Source organism: Patagioenas fasciata, chromosome 6, assembly GCF_037038585.1.
Source record: "Patagioenas fasciata isolate bPatFas1 chromosome 6, bPatFas1.hap1, whole genome shotgun sequence".
In the NCBI taxonomy this organism is placed as follows: Eukaryota; Metazoa; Chordata; class Aves; order Columbiformes; family Columbidae; genus Patagioenas; species Patagioenas fasciata.
The window spans coordinates 38,770,585-38,793,368 of record NC_092525.1 but is presented as its reverse complement, the minus strand read 5'-3'; the positions used below and the strand labels follow the sequence as shown (position 1 = coordinate 38,793,368).

Sequence of the window (22,784 nt, the reverse complement as noted above, 5' to 3'; positions counted from 1 at the left end):
TTGTACCTCATCGTGCCGAGTGCCATTTAAGTCGGTAGAGCTAAGTGAAAATTTGCACTGAAGCTGAATTAGTCCCAAAGATCACATCTTTAGTTCCACAGCCAGTATTAGGACTAGTAATGAAGAAGCACCAAATGTACTTATATGTCCACATTAAAAACTAAGCATTAAAAAGGAAAAGAAAACCAAAACATACAAGGAAAAGCACTGAGATTTAGCCTATATAGGGCTACAGAATGCATGGGGAACACAAACAAAATACACACACTTTGCTGCTGATTTAGGGAGAGTAATGTATAGCTGAGCATTTGCATCAAGATGTGTATGTGACCTATGTCCAACGACGGACCTGGAAGAACTAAGAGAAGCAAGGAAAACAAATAGCACAATAGCAGAGCTCAAGAAGCTCAATGTCAGTGATTTGTACCCATTCAGCATTAAAAAGACATTATTCCAAGCAAAGGTTTAGCTATGTTGTGGGAAATAACAGCGATGTAGATACTGGAAAGCTGTCACTAGGAAATACTGCAGTCTAGATTTATGAGTAAATAAAAAACTGAAAACCAATGTGAGGTTATTAAATGGAATCAGATGATTCTGTGATTTTTAAAACATCTCTAAAATCCCTATGTTAGTGTGATATCCATTTGATTATTACTGATTTTTAACTGTAACGACACAGAGGGTGAAAGTGTTGTATTTCAGGCAAACAGGGCTTTAAGCACTCAAACAAGTTTTTTTATGAATGGTATTAGGTACTTTGTGAAACAATCTTATTACAGGGTGACGTTCACGCACTGAACTCAGGACATTAACGTACATACCCTGCTCTTTGCACTATCTCCCAGTATAGTTACTGACATGACGATACCCCGAGTCCCACGATGCCCCAGGAAATACAGGCCCAGAAAACACCAGTGCATGTTTATTGATTTAGAGACAGCGGAGGCAAAGCAGCATTGACAGCTACAGATGAACGCAACCTGCAGCTGGCAAGGGACACGTGGGAAAAAACAGAGAATTGCAGTAACAAAAAGCCAATCTCAATTAGCTTGTATTGATCCTGTTGCATAAACAGAGCAGACAGTAACAGAGTAGAGCTCTAGGTGTATTTTTTCCTTTGTCGGTTTTCTAAAATGTCCAAGGGAGCAGAGATACCAAGAATATTCCATCCTAATTGCACATGGGCCACAGCACAGAGCCAGCTTAATGCACTCTGAACACAGAACAAGCCCAGAGAGTAGCTGAATCATAGTCTGGGCATAGGCTTGAGCAACTTCAGGGGAAAACAAAGTACAAATACAGACTCAAAAATTAATCTCAGGAGAGGAGCTTTCTTCAGCTTCCACGATATTTTTCAAATGCAGGAGATCAGAATTACAACCTCCCATCAAGCTGCAGCGTTCTCCTTTTGTAATCATTCATCCTCCTGTTTCCTCAGCTGCATCCAAATTCTTGCCTGTCAAACTTCACAGATTTTCTCCAATTATCTTTTTTGGAGTAGAAAAAAGCTACTCAAGAAAGGATCTCAAACCCTGTGCCCTGTGTCAACCTGTGCAAACATTCACCATGTAACTCAGGCCAGTACAGAAATGAACGTGCTGAAAAATCAAAACATGGTTCTAAATATAAGTATCCAAAAAATCAAGCTCCTCACCAGCAATGCTGTTGTAATTCAGCTGTATGTTGTTGTTGTGCATCCACTTACACTTTTGGAAAAGTGTTCCTGGCTACACCACCTCCATAAATTTTAGAAAGACCTCATTTAACAACTAATATAAGAGCCAGATCATGGAAGAACTTTGTAGAACTTACATAGATTCTCACAGTATTTTCCTTTTTTTAGTAGCCATTTCAGAGAAGGTTGTCTTAAGATTTATGTATACATTTTTACATTAATTGCAGCAAGACACACTAATATTGCTTTCTGGTTTTAGATTTCTATGATTAATCATAAGCATGTGAATATATTTTCAACAATGTGAGGGTATTAATAATATCTCATTAATTATCCATGACAAAGCTCGTGTAATTACAGATGGTGTAGCTGTTTCATGTATTCGGTGTTACACAGCTATCATTATGGTGACCCCAAACTGCCAGAACAAGATATTTAATGCTCATTTCAGGCCAAATGTAGAAAAGATCTTAAGACGCCAAAAGATGCAGATTGAAATCGCTCAACCTATTAAAGTTAATTAAATTCAGCATGGATATGCAAGTATGATCTTGTAAATAGCTGTAATGAAAAATACTATTCATTAGTTTTGGAATTATTAAGTCAACATTTTGAGCAACTACGGGAAAACGGACACAGCAAGAACGAGGCTTTAGATGCAGATTTTCATAAACTCATCAGCTCAGTGGCTGGCAGCTGTCAGAAAGGATAGCCATGCCTCGGGAGTTATTACAAAGCAATACAGCATGAAACAGAAAATAACACGATGCCATTACATCCAGCCAAGGTTCTTTCACACCGAGCGCTCTGTGAAGCTTCGGTGAAACATAAAGCACTTAAAAGGTTCACAAGAGAGCAATGAGGATGATTAAATGTATGAAACAACTTCTATATGAGGAATGATCGAGCGGAAACTCTAGAGCACAGAAAACATTTGACTTAAAGGGGATATTTTAGCTGTTTACGTATGGAGGAGGTGAATAAGAATCAACTATTCATCTCATGCACCAGTTCTTGTGCTGGAAGAACCAGTGAAGATGGCAGAAGTCAACTTCAGAACAAACCGAGATTGCTGGGCCTTTCCAAAGCACTTGTCCAAATATCTTTCAAGCGAATGTTAATTTTGTGCATGTACAGCACCCTTCGGTGAAGAGTTGCACAGGTCTACCATAAGCTACGTAATGAACTGTCTCTTTCTGGGTTTTGGCTGTGGAGTTCTACTCTGTCAAATCTCACGTGGACGTTCTCTGTACCTTTGTTGCTCTTTCCTTTTGTTGCCTTTTCCATTGTTAATAAGCAAAAAGCTTGCATGAGATCTCAAGGCATCTGGCAGAGCACATGAGATAGGCAGGGGAAGAGAGGGTAAGATGATATATATTATACTTAACCTCTTTTTACTTCTTTCTTGTCATCCATCCACTACTGTCCAACACTGGAGTCAGAGTAAGAGGCCATGCAAGACCTTGGTCCGAATCAGCATGTCTATTCTCATGATGCCTAAAAAGTAATAATTTAATGTACTTCTACCTCCCAAATTATACAGCATTTACTGTTCTGTCTTGAGTTGCTACGCTTGGAGCACAGTGCTTAGTGGTAGCTAGTAATTAATAACTAGTAATTGGTAAATAATTATCTATAGCATTGGGAATCTTGCTGTACAGTTTATGATTTCTCAAGATGTTTGGTAAAGATGTGTTCTCATGACTCAGTTTTCCAGGATCATTTTTTCCTTCAGGACTCCTGTAAATTTGCTGTGATGACTCATTCCTGTTATTTATTCTTCATGCTGAGGGCACAGTTGTTTTGTGAGAACAACTGACCAGCCTGATGGATTATCACCCAGATCGAAGCAAAAGGGGACGGACGGCTCCAACCTTTCACACAGTTTTAATGTTACGAGACAAACTGACCATAAACTGATCAAAAAGACACAAACCAAGTCACTCCAGATTTTGCGGTATGTCCAATATTCTGCAAGACAGATGTTAAGAGACATCTCACTCCCTATCTTTGGTAAGGCAAAGGCCAGAAATGTGTGATTTTGTGTTGTAAAAAAGCGCACACAGATGCTTCCTGCTTGATATTCCCAAAGATCGAAAGAGCCCCCAGTAGCAGCGGTAAGACCTGACATTGGCAAACAAACTCTTTTATCTTTGCTGATATTTTGATTCCTTTGATCCTCTTATTTCAAATCTGGATCCAAAAATTCCCAATTTAGCTTTATTTTAGGCTCCACTGAGAGAAAACAATCTTTCAAGATCCATGAAACTTCTGAGCACTGATGAAACGATATATTGTGAAAACATGTTTTCAAACTCAGCAGCATTCAGAGGGCAAGGCCGAGCTCAAGAGCGGGACTACTGCCCGTGCCAGGACGTCTAAGGAAAATTTGGTGCCCTGTTGTACCAACACATTGATTGTTATTGCCTCTTGTAATAAACAGGTTCATTGCAAGTACCAGACAAGCCTTACACATCTTAGGACTCTGCTGTTCAGATTTGCTCTGAAGTTCTCACATCAAGAACTTCCACATACAAAAGAGGAATGTGAACCAACGCTTCAGGGTTTTTCTTTCAGGAAAACGAACACTTTTGTGCAGTTCTTATATTTGCAAGGCTACATTAGTTTACACACCAGTGTGCTGCATTCATAAATTCCTATGCATGGCAATATTTGGGGAGAAGCAGGATGAAAACTTTCCATAGGCACAGGAAGCCAGGAAAACCTTGCCGTGGAACAACAGCGTCAGCTGCGTAAGCACTTTTACCGTTCAAGTCGGAGATAGGCAAACAAGAGAATTTCTAGGTCTAAAAAGGGAACGACAGATTCAAGTGGATGAAAAATGTATTTACTGGATGCCCTTCGGAAACTTCCTTCCCGTGAGACTGCACGTGGTGTCACCACCAATCATTCACAGTGAGGCAATTGCCGTTATATATTACAGAAGTCAACGGTGGCAGCACACACCTCAGAAAACACAGGCTGTAAATTAGATTCCTTTATTTATAAGGCGGCTGAAACAAGTGAACCAAGCTCCAACGCATCAGAAGCAAGACCTTATTTCGAATATAAACATCAGCAAAGTGACATCGCAGAGGAGAGACGCCACCATAAATCCAATTCACATTGTCTGATCTTCTCCAGAGACAAAGACACTTAATTCCTGGAGAGGTAACCTCAAAGCAGTTTATGAGGCTGATCACCTTGCCTTTGTAGGCCAGTCTGTCTTTCCTACCCCAAGAGCTGTGATACTGACCTCACCTGGAAATTTGGGTCACTTGTATTTTGTCTTTGTGATTACACACACTTCATTTACTCCGCCTCAGGGTAAAGCAAAGTGCGTACGGAGACCAACAGCCCCTCTCTCAAAGGAGGGAAGTAGGAGAGAACAGCAGAGGAAAAGCGATTTACCTGTAAAGATCTTCCTTCAATAAGGAAGCAATAAAATAATGCAGTTATGCAGTATTTCTGTTGCAGGTAGAAATCTGGCAACAGAAAAGACATTAGCAGGAAATCAGATTGCATGGCACAATATTATTTCACAGAACGCATGATTTTTTACGTAGTCTTTCTATGTAAGTATTGTACTTTATTATACTAAATTTCAAAGCTGAAAATCTGATTTTTCTCCTGAGCCACAAACACAATATTTTGCCACGGTATTTATTTAAACCACCGCAATCAAAACTGTCACTTGCTGTGGCCAGACACTTCGGAAACGCAACAGTTCCCAAAAGTCTGCGGAAAGGTTTATTTTTTCCTTTGACTGCTCAGACAGTATTTCCTTTTGGCCCTCTTTCCACCAGATGGTTTGCTGGTTCCTATTCTAGCTAAGAAGGATTTCACCAGCTTGAATTAATCCTTACAGTTGTCATCGACTAAGTGATAATGCCGTGACACTGATGTAATCCCTCGGGATTTCTTTCCTCTCTGTGCCCGCCGTGCCTTTTGGGAGGGACGGAGGGAGGGGAACGCTCGTGGTGTTGAGCTGACAGAACAAAATAAGGTTGTGCTCCATTTCAGCAACAAGGTTACGGGCACCCACCAGCACGGCCTGGATAATCTAACTGGGTACAGTCTCATGGGAGATACGGATGACTGGGAAAGCGTTAATGTTATACTACGAAAACTCAATAATTTAAGCGGTTACATGTGAAGCAGAAGCCAATAGAAGTGCAAAATCTTGCTTATTTGATTTACCGAGGCTATTTAGTGTCTTTCACATTGTCCTAGTCATTTTGTTTTCCTCTTTTAATATATTCCTTTTTAACTTCCAAAACTATCGTCTCTTTTAAAATAACTTAAACTCTGTTTTCTTTTCTTCTAAAGTCCATATTTCCTCCTGTACTGCCGAGACTCTGAATCCAATATACCCACATGCCCTCTGTGTGCACTAAGAACAACTCTTGGAATTTGGGTCATTAGCATATCACTAATCTCTGGAAACTAATTATAAAGCGCATGCCCAATTTACACTGACCTTTTCACCATGTGACTCAGAATCCAACTAAACAATTGATGAGCTCTTAGTTCTGTGCTTCCCGCTGTCCCTCGGGGAACGTCGGATTACTGGGTGTTTCCAGAAAGTGCAGCTGTCATCTGCTGGGTGTTTAACATTCTGTAAGAGATGGTTGGTCACTTAAAGTTAATATTCAGGGGAAAATAATTATATTAGAAGCAGTTTTGATTGATAGGGTTATAATCTTCCCCAGGTAAATTGTCTCAACAGCAACCAGATAACCCCAGAGTTCCCAGCTTTAGTAAACTAAACATGAAGTAGTTTAGCAGAATCTAGACGGTGATCTCACATCCACTGAAATTAATAAGTACGAAATTAACACTTCTAGATGTTTGCGGGATGAAGTTTTAAAATAAACTGGTACTGAAGGAGCAGTTTCAAAAGAAAACATAAATCTTCTCTGGTTATGGCTGGGATCCTGAAAGAGTCAATCGCATTTCCAATTCTGTCTTTTCTTCCAATTGCTGTGGGGTTTTTTGGTTGTTTCTTTTACTTTCTGCACTAGCATTTTAAGAACCATAACTCAAGTGTTTTTACAATAGGAGAAGTGGATATTTATTCTGCTTTTCTGCAATGGTTTCAAGAAGAAGCAAAGGAATTTTTGCTCGGGTTTTCTAACACTAATCTTCAAACAGCTACAGGTCATGCAGGACTTCTGGTCGAAAATGAAGCGGGTAAAAACATGTTGGTATAATGGAAACTTTAGCAAGACTGCAGCTGCTATGAGCAGGTTCCAGTATTAGGGTTTAGGTTATATTTATGTGTATTATTTTCAAAGTGTTCTCCTATCCCTTCCCATGTTTATACACTTTGTTTTATGTCCTGCTTTAATGTGACCGCTTTTCTTCCCCACCGCAATGCCTGAGCTCTGGCCTCTCATTCCTTCCACAAAGGAGAAGACAAACAAGTACAGCTTTTCTATCCATTTATGTGGATTAAGGCTCCTGAATTTATACAGCATAGCTAATTTTAAGCACACTCTCGAACAGGGATACTAGAAGACAAAAAGGTGATGCAAGTACAAGGGCAGGGGAAGGTTTAGTGTGCTAGGACAGCTTTTATTATCCATTTTCACAGTACACAGAAGTTTGTTGTGTACTTTTAGCTCAGATTGACCTTTTTTCCTCCTATTGCTCCATTCCAAATAATACTTTATGATGTAAAGATCCTCACTGACCTGGGGTTAGGCTGAGACCAATTTCGGTGGGCTTTGGGTCAGGCTGGAACTGTTAAGACTTAACCATTTTAAGGTCTGAAATCCTTTTTTCCTCCCTCACGTAACAGAAAGTTGGCTTAAAGTCAGGAATTGGCTCTCCTCTCTCAGTTCTTGTGTTCAAGGGCCTTTTGTAAGCCAGCAGAAGCAGCTCAGGCAGGGTTTGCGATTCCTGGCTTAGCAAAGCATGGCTGCATGACTGATTTTCAACACCTACGTAGGCCCAGCTCAAGCACAATCATTATTCACGCAGTTACAGGTACGGCTGCGGTGCCTGCATGAGACATACAAGCACATGAATCACGAACACCACCCTTCCTCTCATGTCACTGATCCTTTTTTCCTAGAAGTCGAAAGTATAAATCGAAACATTAAAAGGAAAATTGGGGTTTTGCTCTTGTAATGGAGACACGAACGGCAGTTGCAGCACAAGCCTCATGCACTTGCAGCAAGAAATGCGCTTTGACTCGAGCTACATGAGCTCTCATAAGAAAAAAAAAAAGCCTGATGATAATAATTAATTTACCCCAAATTTAATGACAGGCTGTTCCTGGGGGCGAAGCTGCCAGAAACCCCATCTCTGGAGTGCTCCCCGGCCCCCATGTAGCAGATGAACCCACCTCCAGCCCCAGACCCGCTGTATTTTTGCATTTCCACCATTCTATGTGACAGAGTAGATGATGGGACTCACTCAATGCCAACAGTAGGGAAAATTCTACCTAATCTATCATTAAAAGCATTTGCAGTTCTTAACCGTTTTTCAACAGGTATGATTAGTTACCTGCTACCCCTAGTTTAATCATCCATAGCGTCAATCGCTGTCAACTTGTTTTATTCATGTGAATAGGCTTATGCAGATATTCACTGCACCTCCTGCCACTGAATTCCCTGTGTGTCCGTTAAGTACTGTAAGCCTATAAATAAAAACTCAACAGCAGCAAGTAATCAGGGTGCAAATAATCACAAGAACCAGTGCTCCATCAAAGTTATCACATCCAGTGCTGAAGAAAGCCAGGGCCAAATACCTCGAGTCTTCATGGCAATAGCTTAGTCTGGTAAAATGGTGTTGACCTACGGATGGATGTATGGTGATCTAATATATATGATTTCCTTGACGGAAATAGCGTTCCCCTTTAGGAGGATAACCCTTTTATAGTAATGCCCCACCTCCTTAAACTGAGCTCCTAATACTGTTTTTTCTCTGCAGTGCTCCAGAGGTTGAGTAGATTTACTTTGGTTGTGTACAGCACACTTGAAAATGTTTGAAAATGTATGGCCATGATTCTTATCCCCTAAAGACTGTTAATTAAAAAAAATCTACTCATTAACATTGCAGCATTGTTTTGCTTGATGTCAGTGATTACCTCTGCTATTACTCAGGACAACGTCTTGTGGAAACCTGTGTCTCACAATTAATAAGATAGTAACTCCTGGTCAAGAAAGAGAGCCAACAATTATTCTACTCACATTCTTCACTGAATTTAAGCCCTGACATGTACACCTGCTCACGTTAAATACCATTGTGCGTATGATCTTTTATTCAAACTAAGTATAAACATGTATTACTTTAACCAAACATGGAGATCTGGCTAGAACATGTTATAACTGAGATTCTTGGTCTTGTTGTAACCTGCGATGCTCACCATACTTTCCAACAGTCCAGTTTGATGTTTGCTTTTATGAATATTTTCCCTCTGCTCGCTGGTTCAGAGATGGAGTCCACCTGTGCTAGGGGGTGCACGCCGCTCGACGTGTCACCCCATCTGCTGAAGCGAGATGCAAGAAAGGGGACAAAGGAGCACACACGCAGGCTGTACAGAGAGATGAAAAAGCACACACATGGCAAAAGATACATCCTGGTGCTGCAGCCTCTGGTAGGAAGCAGAAAAAAAGACTTCACAGAGCAGTTCGCTTCCCCGCAGCGGGGACAGAATACAGCAAAAAGTGATTTCTGCACTGATGGGAGTCAAAGCCTGTTCCTCTGAAGTGACCCTCACAGGAGGAAGATTTGGAGAAGATAAGAGACAGCAGATGCCTTCTGCGTTAAAAACACCAACCTGAGCTTTATGTATTGATTTAACAGATGCCAGGAAAGGAAATTCTGCACTCTATAGCATAACCCCTCTGTCTGAAACATCCTGAAATTCCAGCTGGCGAAGCTCTGGGCAGCACACTCCACCATACTCGTCTGGCCAAAAAAATTCAGTGGGCTCAACAAATACTGTTTGATGTAGACATTTTCCCAGACCTCTGTCCTTTCTTGCCTTGCTAAGGCTTGACATAATCTCACAATCTCAGTGTCTGTTTGGGTTGGTAAATCCCACATGGCTCTGGACTAACCAGTTCCTCGTAGGAGCATGCGTACCTAAAGCCCCTTTTTAGAGGTCTTCAGCCAAAAAAAAATCACAGGTAAATGAAAATGTATGGTTATTCTATACTCCACCGCAGGTACTAATAGGAAATTGCAGAACCTGTGTCGGATACCTTGTTTTGTCAAGTTCACAACAGGTTTTTACATCCATAGCTTTATTACAGGAATCTAGAGCTCTGCTTTCAAAGGAAATAGCTTTAGGCTGCATCATATGTTATAGCTCCATATGGTGATAGTTATAAAAGCCTTTTCTTAGATATATCCAGGAAGACTCAGAGTTGCTGTCAAGGCTGACATAACAGTCTGGTTTATCTCCTTAGTGGATGAACAGACTGAAATAGCCTTTTTCTCACAGAATGCTAATACAGTTCTATATATAAGCGCATGGAATTATTGCAAATCTGCTGATAAAACTAGCATTACAATAACTTCTGCACACTACTGAGCAATTTTTTTCCCTTTTAGAAAATTTGAATATACACTGCATACTTCTTATTTTAAATATTTTTAAAAGTTGCTTTAGGAAAACAACATGTTTTCAGTGCACTCCAACATTTCCTGCTTTTGACAAGCATCCTGGAAAACAAACAGGAACCGAACAATGCTAATTCATGTATTTGGGTTGAATCTGTCAGCTAGATAAGTGAAATTAAAGTTGTATATATGCCATAACTTATCAAATGTCCATCTAATAATATCGTGCCCATATCAGTTGCCAGCTTTCCGTAGTTTTTCTTCTACTTTCTTCTTCTGAATTTCTCCTCTCTCTCTGCTGACGTTACCAGCAGGTTCTAACTGCTTCCTCTCTGTGGATGCAAGTTCACGATCTGATATAATCCTGACAATAGACCACACCTTGCCATGGAAAGTTTCGAAGGTGTGGTAACAATTACTGTGCCTTGCGCTTGGAGGGATGGGTAAATAGGTAAAATGCAGCTGGATTTGTAAGTGTATATATATATTAGATAATGCACCCAACTTGAGCTCCAATTATGTAATAATGCACTGTTTGTTTGTTTCCTTAAAGTTCTTCTGAGTAAGTGCTTTTTTTTTATGGAGCATGTTAGATCAACACAGGCTTTAAATATGAGAATCGTCCTTTAATACTATTCAGCAACCATTTTCCATTTCCTGGTAATTAGTAAATGCTGGCCTAGATATGCCAGAGCGAGAGTAAAACAAAGGCGAAAGAAGCCTTGGATAAAGCCAGAGAGGAGGGGTGCCGTGTTTTGTTTTCTATCTCAGCAACTTGTTTATGGTGCTCCTTTCTTTCTGAATTTGTATGTGAGTTTTAGGGATTGTGGTTGTTTGTTTTGTTTTGTTTTTTAAATGACTTAATTTTCCCTAAATACAGAAGATCCTGCAGTGATACCACAAGCGCAGGCCGTCGCGCTGGCTGTCACCTCCACATGCTTACACCAGACGCAAGTCTGCACCGAAAAATCTTGGCTAGCCAGACATCCGAAGCAGACAGAAATTCAGGAGGAGACGGAGTTGGTTTGTGTGTCAGATCTGGTAAAGCGACACTGGCATTCTCCTTTATTACTCATGCACTGACTACCTAGAAATCACTTTTAATTCAGATAATTATACTCCTTTCAGCTCTGATATTTTGCTTTTAATGCTGCTGTATCTTGCTTACCTCCATTTACTGAGGTGACATGGGTTTTTAAGAAGGGCAATTCAAAAACTGTCACAGAAACTGAAGCTGAGCCATCCAGGAAAGAGCAAGATGTTCCCTTCCCTTCCTTAAAAAACATCAAGCAGAATAAACATGAAGAACAGATCTGGAAGCACAGTTTGCTGTTCCCATTATTATTTGCACTGTCTGTGTGTTGGAGATGGCAAGAGAAAACAAGCCTGCTCTGAAATCTCTTTTTGTTGCTCCTGAATAGCCCCGTTTGTCCGTATATCCAAACCTCTCATTATCCAGTCAGACACTCCTGCTATTTTCACCTTCTTGCTTTGTTTATTCGCAATAGAACGACTGACTACTTTTCTCCCCTACCATGCAAGTAGGTGTTATGATTTATGCTTTGTTTTCTCAAATAACCTCCTACGACAGACTCATTCGTCTTCAAAAAACCATCTCCACTGCGCTTTTATTTTTACACAGGAATCAGATCAGGTACCGTTCACGCTGTCATTTCTCTAATCTCAACAGAGGTACAACTGAGCAGTACTTACTCAGCACTTACTTAGAGTTGTTGGTCAGCCACAACCTTGATGTCAAAAGCTGATCGAGGGGCCATGGAGAGAAGGGAAGAGCTCAGTCTTCAAACCTCTGCAATCCTTGTCCTTTTTTAATGGAATGTCTGGGAGTGGAAATGCTTGTCCCTCTGGAACAGAACAGAAATCTCATTTCTATCTGGCCAAACCAAATCATGCCAAACCAAATGGAAACTGATAATGCTAAAGATAAAAGTAATAAAATCTCACCCTTCAAAACAATGATTCTTTACCATTGAACACTGCGTTTTCGACTTTTGAATAGAATTAAATAATTGTGGTTTTTGCCCATAGCAATTTCAGGTTGCAAGTACTAGTGCTGATGTATGACTTGTGCTGTTTTACAAGTCAAGATGACAGAAACCTTCCATAATACAGTACAAGAATTACCAAATCAGCTAAAAAATACGTACCTTTGCAGATGAAAAAAAGTATTACATTACTTCAGAGGAAAAAAAAACCACCTACTTGACAGCTACTGCTGAAATAAAGGAGAGGAAATACAGAAGGACTGTCACACTGTGCTTATTATTGGATACACACTTCTCAATTAAATCTGCTATTTCCCAAATACGTGAAGAGTATTTACATTACAGATTAACTATACTTGGAGTGAAAACATTTTGAAAACTTTGTCACTAGGTAAGTATTCTCAGATAAATGTTGAAGTTAAATTTAAAACTCTTCTGTCCAGTTATACTTCATCATGTCCTACTGGGCAATGTTTTTCTGTTAAACATCTTTCTGAATTGGTTTTGCTCTGGTTCATTATTCTTAAACAATCTCTAGAGGCAGTTCATGGGATAGCGATTTATCATGTTTTTCCAAATAAAAATGCCTCCCTTAGGATCTGCTGTCATAACAGTCAGGAGGGCTCCCAGCCCAGTTAGTGTCCAAGTAAGAAACAAAATATTGTACTTAAAAGCTCATGAACTTAGAAAGTTATAAGCACAAAAGAGATAAAGCTAATATGCTTATGCCATATATCTTAATTCAAACAGCTTCCCTAGAATAAATCTGCTCTTCCACAGGTCAGTGCAGAGATTTATGTGGCAAGCAGATGTCGAGATAAAGCACTTTTCTTTCCCTGCTCTTCAGGTGAAGTCACTTGACCTCCTTTGCAGGAGGCCACTTTCTACTCTTTGTGTAAAATAGGGAAGCTGAAAGTTTACTCTGAGTTTGCCATTTACAGAGGCTGTTTTGTAATGTAGCCTCATCCAAGCCCTCTGCACTCGAGGAATGAAAAGGTTATAGCAATGGGGCATAATTTTTTTCTCTTCAGTATGAGACAGCTTCTACTCAGCTAAAACATTTTTTAACCCAAGTTATGTTCATAATTTTTGTTTGTCCTGGAATCTGGACCCTTCAGCCCATTGTGGATCTGTTTTTTTCAACATATAACACCACTAATAGTGAGATACCTCTGTTCTCTGACCACGAGAGCTAAATTATACGTACCATATAGCAACCTTCTTGCCTCAAAAATCTAAGAGCTCTTCATCTCTATGTCAGCTTTCTTTGCATTATTGTCATTATAAAAATGGATATGCAGCTGAAAATGGGTCATGTAAAAAAAAAAAGACCTTCCAGAAATGATGCCCCAAGACATAATCAGAACCCTTTAATATCTATATTTCACTGGGTTCAGTGGAGCTACAGCAATTTAAGTAATTCTTTTTATGGTAGTCAATGACCAGAAAATATTTCTGCATATCCAGTAATGCTTTATCACTCATTCTTTACAGACTATAATAGTTTATTTTTCAATTTATACTTAGGAGGTTGGTCTCAGGAGGTTAGTGGTACTTCTACATATTCATATAAGCTCTTAGTTTCATATATGTATTGTCATGAATAATTGTCATCACCCGAGAGGGATGTAAAGCCTATCAAGTTCTTTTTTAAAAAACTGAAAAAACCTTATCTCACACCAGGGATTTCTTGGTTTTAAGCGTCTCCAATCAATTACTGTTGCCTAGTAGATTCATAAGCTATCCAATATTTCCTGGAGAGATGGAGAGGCAGAATTCTTTCAGACAAGCACATCCAGAAAATAACACTTGCTCACTACAGATAACGCTTCCCACTGATTGCGTTAACAGCTCATGTTTCTTACATCTTGAACAATTTCAGTCTTGCAAATATTTACAACTTGGTTTTATCCTCCCTTTTTTCCCCTCTCTCCCATGGTGTCATATGAGATCTGTGTATAATTACATTTTTCAAATGTCCTGGATATAATTTGGAGCCAGGCTGTTTTCATGTGAAATTGATTTAATAGATTTTAAGTAAGAAGCTCTTACTCCATCTACTAAATGTGGTTTATGTTAGCTTCACCTTTCAAACTGCCTGAATGCATGAAGTCTCCTGAAAATTTACAATGTGTATACTATGATGTGATACTTAATATAGTTCATGCTATGCAAGTCTGATCCAGTTCCCATAGAAATAAATTAAAAACACTGTGTTGACTTAATGAAAATTGGATTTGACCCTAAAAGGGTAGGACTCTGCTTATATGAAGAGAAAGGAGAATATGGTATTTCTTCCCATGCTTAAAGTGAGAATGAAAATTCAAGAATGTCTTATTAAAGAGGAGAGAGATAAAGACATAATACCAGTGAAGTCAGCAGAGATAAACTGATATAAAGGCTTTGAGATGAATCAGACCATTCTGACAAATGATGCGAAACCATAGTAGCTGTTAAAGCCTCAGGTTAAAATCAAGACACAAAAATGTTTTGCATGCTGGAGACTCTACTGCATTTATGGACGTCAGAACATATATTCAGCTCAACATTTTCATCTTTTTCATTTTATACTTGCACTTACGACCTCATCTAGGCTTCCTGCCCTTGTTTTCTTAGCAGTCATAAACCTGCTAGACTCCTTGCTTAGGGACTTTGTGAGCTATTATGGACTCTACTCGAAGAATATATATTTCAATCCCTATGAAGCACTGCAGCAGCGCTATAAGCTGGCTTTTTGTTTAACTCGAATGCTACAGCTTTTGTGTTTTGCAAATTGAACTTCATGCAGGGATAAAGAGCTCCCTGAGAAAAACCTTGGGCACTTCTAGAAAGGTCTGGAGATATTGCTTTGCATACACTACATTGGAGAAAATAAGTGTTCCTGAAGTTCCTGGCATGCTGTTCTTCCTCCCTTGGATCATTCAGATGGAAGCCAAGCAGCTGAAAAAATTGAATTATTCTGTATCATTACGATTGTGTGTGTCTGGGCATTTTGAGCTACCTGTAATTAGCCACGAAACCCTGATAGAAGCTACTACCACTTGGTGAGCAGGAAATTATGTGGCACCTGTTTGTTTCATCCTTATCTACAACTGTCTGCAGCATTAATCTCTAATAGGATAATTACTGTCTATCTAGAGCCACCCTGTAACAAAGTTGGGCCTTGGATTGCGAATAATCATCAGCAATGAAATGCTGAAGCAGAAACTATTAAAGCTTCAAATACTTTTATACCTACAAAAGGCAAGGCAGTACACGTATCCAGAATCTCTATCTTTGAATATCATGCTTAAAGATAGTAACATTTTACTAGTAGCCACCATGAGAGAAAATGAAGTTGTTGAGCCTACGGTCAGTTTATATGTTTTTTCTAGTTAATTGATCTGGTTTTGCAAATGAAAAAGGGTATCAGACGTTAAGCCCAGCTACTTTTTACTGGGACAGCAGCATATTTTAAAAAGCAAAGTTAAGGTAACGCAATGTTTTGTAATTAGGATCTGGAGTCAGATGCCGTTTCCCACTGAATCCCCAGCACTAAACTGAGCCTTATTAATGTGAGATGTTTTGTACTGGGGAGCGTAATTGCCCTCAGGTCTGTCTGCCATCCACTGAAATAGTGTATTTACCATTTTTCTGCAGGTGAGAAAGCAAGAACCAAAATAACAATTCAAGCTCTCTACCAGGTTTTCCAGCTCTATATTGCCGGGAGGTTGTGGAGAGCAGCAGCGACCAGGAAAGATTTGCTGCTGCCCGACCCTCAGCAGCCCAGTCTCAGCAAAACCTGAAGCAAAGGCAAATTGCTGCCAATTCTTCCACTTACACAAGGCCAGTGATGAATTTTGTGCCCACGGATGGGCCAGGATCCCAACCGGTGCTTCCCAGCTGCACTGTGTCTTTTTTCCTTCCAAGGGGAGAAGTTTGGCTGGCCCGACGCTGTTGACTCCACGCAGATCCCAGCATCTGCCACCTCTCTCTGGCAACAGACCAAAGACCTGAACCCCAAACGAACTGTGAAAGGATAGAGAGGGATAAGGTAAGTGTGAACACGAAACATTTGAAACCATATTCTCCTATCTGCAAATTCTCCATATATTTTGCTCAATGAAAAGGATTTCTTGATGGAAACAGATAACAGTTGTTGATAAAAGTGGCAGTGATTGTCATCACTGTGAAATAAGAGCAAATCTTGACATGAATACTGCCTTTCCTCAAAACACTGCTCATAATAACTGATGTTTCCAGTCCCTGTTGTAATGCCTTGTTTTATGTTAAATACCATTGCCACATTAAAATACAAATTTCAGATTTGAAATGTTAGAGATATAGCTCCTCACTACCTTGAGGAAAGATGTCAATATCACATAAAATTAACTCACCGGCAAAAAACAGTTTGTCTTCTGTTATGGGTGGACTGTAAAGAAATAAGACATTTGTACAGAGCTAAACAGATTTGGAGTAGGGGGTTATAACACCCTTCTGATGTGTTGTTACACATTATATTTCTGTCTGTGTTGTATTGTGCTCATCAGCTGCTGTGCATCCAGTTTTGGTCACTGAACAGCTGAGGTTTATTAATAAGAAGTATTTTTAATATTTGCTCTGCTACAGCCAAATCAAATTTTGCATTTCAAATTGACTCAAGGTATTTATTCCTTCATTAAACAACCTATTTTTCAGCTGGAGACACTTTTTGTATTTTGTATTTTGAAGTGTTAATATTTAAAACTAATATCTTCTTATGTTGAGGATACCAATCTAAACAAGGATCTATCTCAACTGGCCAAGTCACTTCACAACCCTCTGAGATGTCAGCACTCATGACATGAGATTGGTAACACTTGCCTCCTTCATGCAAGGTTTATTAGCTCTTTATAAGGTTTAAATGAACACTATTGATCCTGCGATGTGAGGAAAATTGCGTTCTTCCTCCCAACCAGCGTAAGATTCGTGTTTCGCAGTCTGAAGCTGGGGGGGTCGGGCTTGAGCCCATTGACCTACTGATTCACTCAGACATTAAGGTGAAATAAACAGGGTGTAGCTGAGCATTTAAACATCAAAACCTCTACTGTTCAGGGTAAATCGATGCCAGATTAAGTAGCTCCCAGGAAATTAAGCTTTTGCACTGAACAGTGCACCCCACACGTGAGGCAGACCAGCTCTTCCTGAGTTTTGCTGTTACAGATGACTTTCCTCAGTCTGTCGCCACCCTGAAGGTAAAGGTCCTGCTACAGTGTGACATTTTTAGGGCTTAACAGCTTTTCCTATTTTTATATTCATTCTCAGGAAGTATTTGCCTAAGATTTTACAAGCATGTTGTTCTCAGTGAAGCAGGTGTGTTTGCTTTTGGCCTTACAGACTTTTCTAGCATAACACATCTGACTTAGATTCCAGATTTCAAGCTTAAGCAGAACAAGCTAATTGCTACGAGACTTCATGTACACAGAGCTATTAATTGCAATTAGAGTATAATACACAAGAAGTCTGGCAGATTAAATTTTGTTATCTGGCCTCAATCAACACACATGGACTGGGGTTGTAAACTTTATTTCCCATCACATGACTTCTCTGTATATTCCTTGGTAGTCACCCTTGAAAGACACCAGTTATAATCTGCAAGCCCTATTAAATTTTCATAAATATTCAACTTCGGTGGCGATTTGCTGAGCGCCCTGTACTTCATGTTCTGTTTCACCCTGGAGGAATTTCCCTTGATAAACACTGATGAAAATGCAACCAGTTAATTGAGACAATTTCCCTTTTTCATTCTGAGTGGAGCCGCTCTCGGTTTCACTCCATTGGCACAAGCCAAGGATCAGTTGTCTCAGAGAAGGTCTGCAAAGGTGCTTCCCAGAAAACAGATATTTCTTACTCTATTTTAATAAGAAATACTTAGGAGTACTTTTTTGAAAGGTACTTTTAAGAGGTTTAGTTTATGAGCTGGGGTATCAGGAGCATCATCATGAAGTTTGGCAGCATTTCATCTCTCCTCAACAGAACTAATAGCGTTGATCTGTCTCTAGTCAAAGCCCACCCAAAATTTAATGACAATACCAGCTTTGTTTGCTTAGAAATAACAGCACCACTTGCTACATTCCTGAAGGTTTTTACCACATTTGATATTGAGACTTCAAAACAGGAAGAAAACTGGAAAATATAAATGTATTCTTGTAACGCTTAACTTTGTTAATGATGGCATTAAGCACACAGAATGCGTTCTGCAGACAGGCCTCTAGTTTATGTATTATTCCCCTGCTAGAAGCCCTTCAAAGATTAGTGAGTGTGTCAGCATCGGTTTATACAAAAGCAGCCTCCAGGGCCAAAATGTGACGCTTGTAAGGTTTGAAATTCTACAGTAAAAATGCCTTACACATATGAGTGTGTCACCTTACTCTTAGCGTAAGTTAAAAAGCCATATCACTATATTAAAAATTCCAAATGTTTTCTGTGCCCTCTGGTTTTATGGCAAATTTGTCATTGTGCTCCTAAAGATTCCTGGGCTTCAGCAATGTCAAAAATCTCGCTGTGTAATTTTCCAGTTTTGTTCCCTTCCGTTTTCCAGGTCGTATTCCTGTTCTCTTTTTTTAGCTGTAGCTGCAGGAGCCAACCTGGCTGCCTTTAGGTTGCATGAGCAAGACCGTGCAGAGGTAATCAGACAAACGAACCTGCCAGGGAATGAAACAGGGTCACAAAGCACCGAGAAAGTGTGTTCATTCAGTTGTGTCCGATCTCATCTTTCAGCTCACCAGTCGCTGCAGGGCCAGCTCTGCTGAGATCCACCTGCTACGATGTCCGGGCTCATCGTTTGTGGGTTACCTGCAATTAAACCATAAGGAAAATCAGCACAGAGGCATTTCTGAGGGGAAAAAAAAATGACAATTCCTTTTTTCTTTTTGTTACTGGAATTATATAACAAATTGATCCACTCCCTAGTGATTGCATTTGCAAAGGAAAGCCACAATTTTAGCACCCAAAGTTGTTTCTCTTGAACATTAAATCCTGAAAACGAGGTGTTTGGAAGTATTTAAGCCTTGAAAGAAAGGAAAAGCTTCAAGTGTTTTTTTTTTAAATATAAGCAGGTCTCTATATTTTTGACAGGTTAAACAGCAGCCTTTTTTCTTGGAAAAGGTGCAGGGGTCCGTCTCTTTGCTCCAAAGGTCAGGAGATAGAGAAAATAGTGGGCCTTGCCAGTCTCGTTCATCATCTAGGGAGAATTCTCTAGACAGATATTAGGCCACAATTAGGTGTATTGTGGTTAAATAATACAGAGATGCATATAGAGGTGCATGCAGCGATCAGTCCATGGGGATTTACTCTCCAGCCAGCCTGGGAAGTGAGATGTGAGCGGAACATTTATACCAAGCAGCTTGTCTTTATTTTCTGCGGGCTGTAAAGCTTCTACATTGCAAAGCAGACACAGCAAAGGAAGCAGAAACCGTGTGTTGGGCAGCACATTTTCCCAGGTGAGCAGGTCTGCACCAGGGATTTTCTGCATCTGGGGGATGACATGAGAGTCAGGAGGGAATGGAAGTGGCAAAACCCTCATACTCGAGGGTGGGCATTGCGTTTCTGCACCATGGCTGTGCCATTACTATTTGCTCTTGTCCTCGTTTCAGCTTGGATAATGCTTATTTTCCTCCTAGTAGCTGCATAGTGCTGTGTTTTGGATTTAAGAGGAGAAAACGTTGATACCACACTGCTGGTTTGATTGTTGCCAAGCAATGTTTATACCAGGTCAAGGACTTTTCAGCCAGAAGGCTGAAGATGCGTAAGGAGCTAGGAGAGGACACAGCCAGGACACCTGACCCAAATTAGCCAAAGGGACATTCCATACCATATATTTGGGGGGAAGTATATATTTTGGGGGAAGAAGGAAGGGAAGATGTTTGGAGTGATGGTGTTTGTCTTCCCAAGTCACCAATACACACGACAGACCCCTGTTCTCCTGAACACCCACTTGCCATGGGGAGCAGTGAGTAAATTCCTTGTTTCCTTCGCTTTTGTGCACAGCTTTTGCTTTACCTATTGAACTGTCTTTATCTCAGCCCACGAGCTGTATCACTTTTCCTCTTCTGATTCTCTCCCCCATCCCACTGTGGGGGAATGAGCGAGCGGCTGCGTGGTGTTTAGTTAAACGAGAGCTGTTCAGAGATACAAAACCGGTACAACATAACAATACAACTGGTACAACACAGTCGCTGAACTCAAAAACCTCCTGAAGTCAGTGGAGTGACTCCCATAGATTTCAAGTGGATTTTGCTCAACCTCACAGGATCAGATTTTCCAAAGATATTGAGGTGCCTAATGGGATTTCCAAAAGTACCTTACCACATTAAGCTTCTAGTTGCCCGGAGATTTAGGCACCTAATTTGCTTTTCATTAGATTTTCTTCTGAAAAATGTGATGTCTTGGCTCCAGTTGTATTTCCAGGAATATAAAAATCTCTGAAAATTGGACTTTTAGCAGAAGCACCAGCTCTGCAGTTGGGTGGATGTGGCTCTTTTGTGAGAGTCAGCCTCAGGTGTTAATGACATGTCAAAAAGAACTGCCAATAAAGATATAAAAATTAACTCCTTGTCCTCTCCATCTCACTTTCTATGGAGGAAATAACACATATTAGTAATTATTAGTCATGATGGGGGGAAGGAAAATTTTAAATCCACTTTAAACTTTGGCTTTAAAAGTCTGAATTAAGCAATTTTCATCTCCTTTGGAGGTATTTTTTATTTTCCATAGTGGTTGAAAACTTCTTGTGCATCATATTTATTTCCTATTTATCGAATTTTTAACCACCTTCTTTAAAGCTCTATGTCCTATAGTCCCTCTTATTTTTCATGGAAGTTTTTACCTTGGAAAAAAGAGGAGCAGACAGAGTTTGGGTCAAGGATACCACTTTATTTAACTTGGCCTCTGCATGGACCTATGGATTTGTTTGTGATTTGCAAGGTTTCTGCTTTCATGCAGGCAGAGAATGGTTGCTAAGCAGCAGCATTGCTTTTTAAAAGGCAGAGCATGTGGTTATTCGCAGGGTTATACCCAAGGAATGGAAAGGAGGTAACCCAGACATACCTCCCACCTATATGTCTCTGTATAACTCATATAGGTGAATGTGTATGCAAATACATGGACATACAGAGATTAAAAGAAATGGTCTTGTTCTTACATGTATTTCTGGGTGCAATTTGACTTAAAACCTAGTATCTGTCCTCTTAAATGAATTAATAATTACCTAAACTGCGGTGGTGGTATGAACCTGGTCCACTGATTTTTTGACTTTAAAAAAAGCTCACTGTACTCTCTCTTCATAAAAACCTTGCATCAGGTTTGGGTTTTTTCGGGTTTCTCGCCACACATCAAACACAAAAGCGAAAAGCGTTGAAGCAGACCTGAGAGGTTCATAATATATACAAGAACTACCCAGTAATGTCCCAGCCTTTCTTGCACTGTCATGCCTCTGCCATTATTTTTACTAAAAATCACGTGTCTGTTGGAATTTATGCGAGTGTGCGAGATGCACGAAACTGTAAAAGCATTTGGAGATTTCACTCATTAATCCATTGCTGGATTTTTACATTTGATCTTGAGCACAGCAATCAGGATGATGCACGCTGTCTTCTCAGCCCATAAAACAGACCAAAAGCCTTACAGATGAGTGCAAATATGCAGCTTTCACATATTTATCAAATGAATATATGTAGATATCATATAATTTTAGACGTGCAAATGATGTCACTTCAATAAATCCAGTCTAAACTGCTGTTAATCCATGGTTCCTACATAATAGCGAGGACCGGTGTGCCTTTCATCTTCAGAGTGCTTTATACACTTTACCTAATTCTCAGTATTGTACTTGAGAGGCAAGTTGAGTGCCTGGGTGCTGGTACAACACCTGCAAAGCCAGGCAAAGCACAGCAGTGGTGTTTTTAAACCTGTAAGAGCCAGTTAGACTGAGGTTTTCTAAATTCCTCGCTTCATGAGCCTTGCAGTAAAAAAGCTGGGCTGCGACCCATAAAACTAACTTGTAAAATTCGCCTGATCTGCCACAGATCACCAGGTGACTTGGGAGGAACCGCATAGTTTATCCACAGCTTGTTCTCTTTGTGTGCGTGATGCTGTGGTCTGACCGGGTTCTGTAGGTACCCAGGAGATATTAATCATAGAATCATTTTGGTCAGGAGAGACCCTCAGGATCATCCAGTCCAGCTATAACCTAACTCTAGTACTAACTCATGTCCCTAAGAGCCTCGTTTAAATTCCTTATAAACCTCTCCAGGGGTGGTGACTTCACCACTGCCCTGGGCGGCCTGTTCCAATGCCCCACAGATCTTTCTGGGAACAATCTGTTCCTAATATAATACCGTGATAACAAATGGGGTGACACACATGTGCCATATTGCTCTATCTGGGGATCTCAGGAGGACTACACATGAGGACACGCTTTGATAAATGGCTTCAGACCACTGTATTCTCTCTTTCCTCCACCACCACCTGCATCTTTGTGGCAAATCACACAGAATGAAACAACA

The 22,784-nt window shown here is 40.1% G+C and overlaps 1 long non-coding RNA gene across 1 annotated transcript in view; it reads right to left on the bottom strand.

Moving 5' to 3' along the window:
• The window catches only part of LOC136104044 (uncharacterized), a 79,633-nt gene that overhangs the window by 46,306 nt on the left and 10,543 nt on the right, over window positions 1-22,784 (bottom strand). The window contains exons 4-8 of the long non-coding RNA XR_010651702.2: window positions 18,924-19,074; window positions 16,082-16,269; window positions 11,980-12,120; window positions 6,159-6,296; window positions 5,090-5,163 (exon numbers count right to left, since the gene is read on the bottom strand). This is a non-coding gene — a long non-coding RNA (uncharacterized lncRNA). The remainder of the gene's footprint in view (window positions 1-5,089; window positions 5,164-6,158; window positions 6,297-11,979; window positions 12,121-16,081; window positions 16,270-18,923; window positions 19,075-22,784) is intronic.